Source organism: Onychomys torridus, chromosome 16 (assembly GCF_903995425.1).
Source record: "Onychomys torridus chromosome 16, mOncTor1.1, whole genome shotgun sequence".
NCBI lineage: Eukaryota > Metazoa > Chordata > Mammalia > Rodentia > Cricetidae > Onychomys > Onychomys torridus.
The window spans coordinates 40619053-40626923 of record NC_050458.1 but is presented as its reverse complement, the minus strand read 5'-3'; positions in this window follow the sequence as shown (position 1 = coordinate 40626923).

The window sequence follows — 7871 nt, the reverse complement described above, 5'->3', positions numbered from 1 at the left end:
ACGTTCCGTGGCTGTGAGTTCATGTTGCCTCTTCCACAGAGGAGCACACCTTTATGGGGGATTTTAGTACACATTCCTTGGCTATGACCATTCTCATTTGACTAAGAGTAGGCTGTTTTCTTTAAAGCAAAAATTGTTATGTAACTGGTCCAAGACAGTGATGCACCTCTGGCCGAGTCCCCAGGTCTACAGGCCTGACTCCCACCTCTACCAAGTGCTCGTGTGACACCTGTGGCTCTAGTAGAAGCCCCGTGACCCTGGGAACTCCCTTTAAGAACTTCCTCTAATCTATTTACCCACCTCAGGGCTTTCGCACAGGCTGTTCCCAATCTTGATGTTGAAGTGGCTTCCTCCCTCACCTCCCTGAAGTCTTTCCTGTCCCTAGGTGAGCCCGCTGGGACCATGTGAACACCTGGCACCTCACCTTGCACATATGAGTTCCTTGTCTCACCTTCCATTGGTGTTAGGGCCCATAAGCACAAGTCTCTTGTGTGTACTTTAAATGAAAATGATACAGTCTAGGGGTCTTGATGAGTTTCATTTTCTTTGCCTATAAAAGAGCAGAAAGTCAGGAAACTCTCAAGTGTATCAGGTAGGCAGCAGAGAAATCCCAGAATACTGCAAAGGGAGAGAACAGCTCAGGAGTTGAAGGAAAGCATTTTCCAGGGGTGAGGAGACACATGCATGGAGCAGAAACACAGACAAAGACCCTCTGCTTTGCAGAGTGGGCTGGTTTTGGACGTCTCTGAAGAGTTTCCTCCCCTAATTTAGGGTTCATTGCTTTGAAGAGAGACAGGGTGGTTGATTGCCCCACAACTGCACACTGATGTCTTGACCTTGCCTGGGGCTTGTTGAGCCAGTCCATCCGCAGGGGGCCTGCTGGTGGGACACAAAAGCCTGCAAGGTCTTTGTTTTAAGCCATGAGGTTTTTTGTCTCAGGTCAGGAAGGTGAGGAAGAAGGCAGCCATTTTGGAAGGCCATCGCCTTTATTACTTAGTCATGCCGCTCCCCCAACTGTCTGCCTACCAGTGAACTGTCCCTTAGAAGCGTGGCAGCAGTGTTGGGGTGGGTGGGTGGGGTGCTGTAGTGACAAAGAGCCTTAAAGCAGGATGTCATAGTCACCGGAAGAAGGGATGGGGTCCATCACTTTCCAGTTCTTTCATATCACAAGTCTCAGGGACCCTCTTGCCTCCCTATCTGGGCTACCAGCTCACCACTTGGAGAATGATTGGCACTGTGGGTTCCTGGTGCCAGTTTGGAAATGGATTCACAGTGACTCCAAAGCAGAGGGCAGGATACTGGCTGGGGCTCCCTACCCACTTGTTCCTCTCCAGCTGATCCCCCTGCCCAGTGCTGAGCCAGCCTTGAATGAGCACCCAGCAGGGCAAAATGCTGTTCCTTATCAAGAGGGTTGCAGGTGTGTGGTCAAAATCCCAATGGCCTTACTTCCCAAGTTTACTCCTGGGTCCATCAGGGCACTTCCTTTAAGATTCCCTTAGATCCCCACCTACTCAGTATGTCAAGGCCTGCCCTGCTCACCGCCGACACCTGATTGCTCTGACCACTATCCATATCTGATGGGGTCATATCCCAGTCCTCCAAAACCCCTACTTCCACCTGGCCTGAGCTCTCAGGCTTACCTTCTCCGAAAATATAGCTAGGGTGGTTTACCCAGAATCCCCAGAATTATTTCTGGAATTTTCTATTTGATACTTTGGGACTGTGGTTGGATATAAGTAACAGGACTGGAAGTGTGGATAAGGCATCTGCTCTGGAACCTTACTCAAGAACTCTAACAAGAGACAGGGAGTGATCTTGTGGTCATCAGGCCCAACAAAGCAGGAGGGGCGGAAGCTAGCTAGGTTCTGAGGACTGGGTAGATACTGAGGACTATGTAGACAGCACTTCCTGCTCTGCACTGAGCCCTGCCTCTCTGTGTCACTCATTGCTGCAGAAGCTTCTCAACATGAGGAAGTTACCAGAACATATTCAGATGGGGAAACTGAGGCTCAGAGAGAAAGGGAGAGAGAGAGAGAGAGAGAGAGAGAGAGAGAGAGAGAGAGAGAGAGAGAGAAGCAGAAGCAGGCCCTGTATTATGTTTTCTTCTATGGGCACATCTGTGGCCCCACCTCCACCCAACAGGCATAAGCGTTGTTAATCCCAAAGATGGGAGGAGGAAGATGACCAACCCAAACCATCAAGGCCAAATTAATTAAAGCATCTTTTTTATTCATGTAATGTTAAACCCAAATATGACAGGAGAAAGACCAAATTCGTGATTGTCCCATTAAAGTAAGCTTAATTTAGAGGTGCACCCGAGACTGACCAGCAGGCCATCTCACCCTAATTTAGGACTTTAGAGAGCAGCCCCACACTGGCTTTTTGAGGCCCTTTTTATCGGGGAGAGCCATAGGTTAATAGAAAATGGCAGTGAGTGTGTTTACGGGGCAAGATAATGAATGGGCTGTTAGGAAAAATACAATGAATGGTAAGAGTAAAAGCAAGACTACATATCCTGTGGGAAGGGAATCACACATGTGGGGTGGTCACGGGTATAGATCAAGGTATCCCGAAAACATATTTTGTGAGGCAAAGGGCAATTATAAGTCATGGGGCCATGAGTTTAGTGCAGGTTGGAAACATGTTCTGTAGGCTACACCAGGTTTAGGAAACAGAAACTTGTTCTTAACTAAAATAGAATCCTATTCTTGTAGGGTAGGGGGGACTTAACAACAAAGAATGCAACTCCTGTTCTGGTTTCACAGGGTCCCAGAGAAGAAGGGGGTCCAAACTGAGGTCTGTAAAGGGTCTCTGCATCCAGGCAATGACCTCTGACCTCCTAGCAGAGAACAGTCCCCTTAATAAGGGCTGCAGGATGACAGAACTCATGGATCTCTGGATTCTCTCACCCCAGTAGATAGTGTCTAGTTTCTATTCATCTTTTCCCTCAGGTGACCTCTTCTCGACTCAGCTCCCACCTTTTCAAGGGTTCCTGCGAGGAGGAGAGAGGGATGAGAAAATAGAAAGAGAGCTAGATGAGGAGAAGAAAGACAGAAACACAGGATAGCTCCGGGAGGGCCTGGGTCAGTACCCAGTGGCCCTTCCCGTTTATTCAAAGGACTTTTTATAACAATGCCAAGGGGTGGGGCAGAAGACTTCCCCCTTGCAAGATCAAAGCATACCGCACAGCCAAGTACAGACCCTTCCAAACACCTGGTAACCACACCTGTGGTCAAATCATCCCCTTATGCAGCCCTGCTGAGTAAAAGCAAGCTAAGATTCTCAGACCCTAAGTTCTCACCAGGAAACCTCTGTGGGTCTCTGCACTCCCAGGCCCCTTTATCCCATATACTTTCTCCTGTCCTCTTCCTCCTGGACCCCTGTCCTCATCCCATTTCTAGAGGCCCTTTCCTAGACCTCCTTCCTTCAGCTTCTTTGAGCACCCCCCTTGCCTTCCTCCTCCCTTTCAGCCCTCTTCCTCATCCCCATTTCCCCAACCCGGGAACCCATGTGCCTTCTAGTGGCAGTGGCATGCATTAACACTCTTCCTCCCTGGCCAGGAAGAATCCACAGCTCTCAGAGACCTGAGAGCTAGATTAGGGCATTCAGTGGATTCACTCAGGCTGCTCAGGGAGCTGGCGGGCTTTGTCCTTTCCAAGCTAGCTGCTTTATCTCAGAGGCCTCACAACTGTTCCTTTGTAGGCCCCCTGGCTGGCCTAGTAGGTAGCCTCAACTTGTGTTGTGGGGTTCCTTCTTTCAGGCATATATGCTTCAAAGTCTGTAAGATATCCTCACCCTGGGATGGAAGAAGGGTCCCATGGGGACAGGATCCTGGAGAGCTGGTCTTGTGCTCTCTCTGATGGAGGGACCCAGCTAGGGCCAGCTCCTTCAGCAGAACTGGCAGCCAGGGACTGATTGAATAACTCACCAGTGTGAAAACTAAACATTGGCTGCTGGGAGACCAAAAGGCCAAATGCCTATGCAGCAGAGCCAGCATTAACCAGCTTGGCTGTGTATACCACCTCTGGATACCTAGATGGCCTCAGCAGCCTCCTGTGGGAGCAAGTCACTTACCAACATGAGAATGCTCTGGACTAGCCTGGCCTTGGGGTTTGAAACATAGGGGGCTTGTCAGCTCCAATGTTGGTACCCGAGCTTGGGTAAGTGGCAGATCTTTTTGACCTGAGCTTATTTATCTATTTGTCGTAAGGCCATATTTTAGTGCATCAGTCTTTTCTTTGGCCCAGGGCTTGGGGACCAGTCTCCCACACACATGCCTCTTGCTCTCCATTTCTCCAGAGAGTGACAGGGAAGCCACAGAGTGCCTCCCAAGGTGTTTGGAGGGCAGGGTGTTGGGTCCAGGAAGCTCAGCCATAGCTGAGTCTCAAAGCAAGTTAAGTTCCTGTCCTTTTGCTTGGGACTTGCTTGGTGCCCCCACAGACACACAAAAAGGGGCAGTTTACCACTTTCTGGATATGCTAATTCTTCCAGCTGATACCCAGAGATAACCATCACAGACAGACCAGTTGCTGGCTAGCCTGTGATGGTCGTTAGCTAGAGACCTATATTCTGTCCTCTCTGGTGGTGTCCTGAGATTTCCACCACAGACCAGTTGCTGGCTAGCCTGTGCTGGTCTTTAGCTGGAGGCCTACGTTCTGTCCCCTCTGCAGTGAGGCCTGGTGTACTCAGGCTGGCTCTCCTGTGTGTGTGTGTGTGTGACCCTGCCTGGAGCATAGTTGAAGTCACAGCATTCCTTACAGCATTAGCTTTGCAGCCTCAGGAGGTCACTCCGCCACATGACACCTGTAGGATTGGACTGATTCTATCTTCTAATGAGAAGAGTGTGAAATATGAATGTCCTCTCAACTTCTATTGCATAAAGCACGTGACTTCTTGGCTAAGGAGTATGTAGAATTAAAGAAAAATGCAATGAATTCATGTCCAGCTTGCTTATTACATACAGAACTATATGCCACAATAGAGAATACATATTTAACCTTTATTTTTATTTGATGTATATGGGTGTTCTACCAGCATATATGTAAATGTACCACATGTGTACAGTGCCAATGGAGGACAGAAGGGGACATTGGATGCCCTGGGACTGGAGTTACAGATGGTTGTGAGCCCCATGTGGATGCTGGGAATTAAACCTGCATCCTGTGGAAGAGCAGCCGGTGCTCTTAACTGCTGAGCCATCTTTCTAGCCCACAAAAAAAGAATATATTTTATGGTATATATGGAACAATTTAGCATGAGGTAGTACAAACAACATAGTTGGCTCTCTACAAAAACCACATGATTATGTGGTAATTGGTGGAAAAGTTCTCAGTGAGACTGAGCAGTGTGGATGAGAATTCCTGGAAAGAAGCTGTGTCTGCAAAGCCTGACTGACCAGAAAGGTGGTAATGTGGGAAGGTTGGAATGGTGCAAGTTTAGAGCTAAATTATCCTGAAGCGGCTCTGGCTTCTTTAGTAACCATTTATTGCTGAAATGGCAGAACATCTTTTGTGGCCATTAGGGAAATCCTTTGGAATGGATGAACAGACCCAAGTTTCCACCCACCAAGAGGCTAAGGATGCTGACAGACAGGTTCTGAGGCCTGGAGCAGAGCTTTCTGTAACCAGCTGCCTGAGGGACCCCAAGTATATTTGAAAAGTGTGTTCTTTAGTGACTTCCTCTCTCTTACCTCATTGGAACACGACATTTGGGAAGACCTAAGTCTGTGTTCTGGGCCCATCACTGCTTATACTGGGCTCCAGAATAAGCCATCTCTTTTGTTCCTTGGAGGGGAGCACAATTTATTCTGCTAACACCAGCCACTTGTCATGAAATCTTCTACTCAAATGAAAACAATTTATCTTTAAAAGGCAAATACTTACAACATATTGCTAACCTCTTAGGAGGCAGAGGCAGAGGCAGGTGAATCTCTGTGAGTTTGAGGCTAGGCTGGTCTATATAGAAAGTTCCAGGCTAGACAGAGCTACATGGTCTCAAAGTAAACAATAGCTACTCTGGCTCAAAGTAAACAATAACAACAACAAAGAAAAACAAAACAAAATCACCAAAGACCTCAGAGCAGTCTAACAGCCTCTTGGAACCAGCAAGGCATTTTTGGCAACTGGGTTGAAGGTAAATATAAGGAATGAAGAGAGTAAAGCAACCTTCTCGTCACAAGGGCAGATAATAAAATGTCACCTAAGACCATGATTAGGAGATGTCAGGCTTGTGAGTCACGCCATGTGGCTGGCTTGCCTTCTACCAGCCCAGGGCTACAGGAGAAAGAAAGATGGAATTCAGGATGTTGCAACCAGAACTTCCTGAAGGAGCCCCAGTGGGACAGAAGGTACAGCTGATGGGGTATTCAGTGGGGCATGAGGTGGGGAAGGCGTGGGCGTGGGCAGCCAGCTACTGTGAAAGGAAAATTCCACCCAGCCAAGCTGTTCTGCTGCTTCTGTCTCCCCACCCCCACCCCCACTGTCATGGGTAGTCATGTATGAGCCACACTGTCCATCCCAGCATTGGCCAGGACAACTGACAAGGTGTCCAAAAAGATGACACATAGCGCCACACCAGAAACAGATGATGTGTGGTATCTTTGTTCAAGGTCAGAATTTATTGAAAGGCAGTAGGTTCACAAGGTAAGTAAGCTTTGTTAGCCGTAAATTACCAAGTAGTCCTGACTTCCCTTGGTAGCTGGTAGAAACAAGCACAGACGCTTGCTGTGGATATCACTCTGTATAAATAAAGTGCTGATTGGCTAGTAGCCACGCAGGAAGGATAGGGTAGGCGGGACAAGGAAGAGGAAAAGGCTGGAAACAGGAAGGCTGGGAGGAGACACTGCCAGCCGCTGCCAAGAGAAGCAACATGTAAAGACACCAGTAAGCCACAAGCCATGTGGCAAAGTATAGACTAACAGAAATGGGCTAAATATAAGAGTAAGAGCTAGACAATGGTAGGCCTGAGCTAATGGCCAAGCAGTTTAAATAATATAAGTGTCTGTATGATTATTTTATATGTGGGTTGTGGGACCGGGGGGGGGGGGGGGGGGGCTTGGTGGAACCTGGAGAGACGCTCTCCAGCTACAGACGCTTTCATTCCAACCAACAATCACTAATATCAATTCTCACATACCACATCTATCTATCTGTCTATCTATCTATCTATCTATCTATCTATCTATCTATCTATCTATCATCTATCTATCTATCTATCTATCTAATCTGTGGAGGCCCACCAAGGTTTACTAGTGAGATCTGAACTTGCCTTACCCAGCAGAGCTGCATTAGAGGGTTGTTTGACCACGTGCATGATTACTAGGTGGCTGGAAAGGGTCTGCACTTGGCTGTGCTAAGGGGAGGTCTTTTGCTCCATCCTTGGCATTCCTATAAATAGCCCTTCAGAAGAGCCAGCTGGTGGATAATGATCCAGGCTCTCCCGGGGCTATCCTGAGTTTCTATCTGTTTCTCTCCCCTCCATCCTTTTATTTAATGTCTCTTATTCCTCAATCCTCAAGAGTACCCTGATCTAACTGTGGGAGCTGGTTGCCCAGCTGGTCTCCCACACTAATCATCCATCAAATCTAATCTAATCTAATCTATCTATCTATCTATCTATCCTCTATCTATCTTCCTACACAGGTCACAGAATGGCTCCAGAAGGGTTAAGTGATTAAGAGTTCTAAGAAATCAAGGAGGGCTCCCTGGAAGCAGAAGTAGACAGGACTGCAGGTGGGCAGATTAACAAACCCACATGGAGGCTGCAGAACCAAGCTTTAGTGTTGTAGGACCTGGAGGTGAGGTACAGGACCAGGTTGTTTGAGTGCACAGACAGATGGACAGGCAGATGACACTCTGAGGAGACCCCAGTCC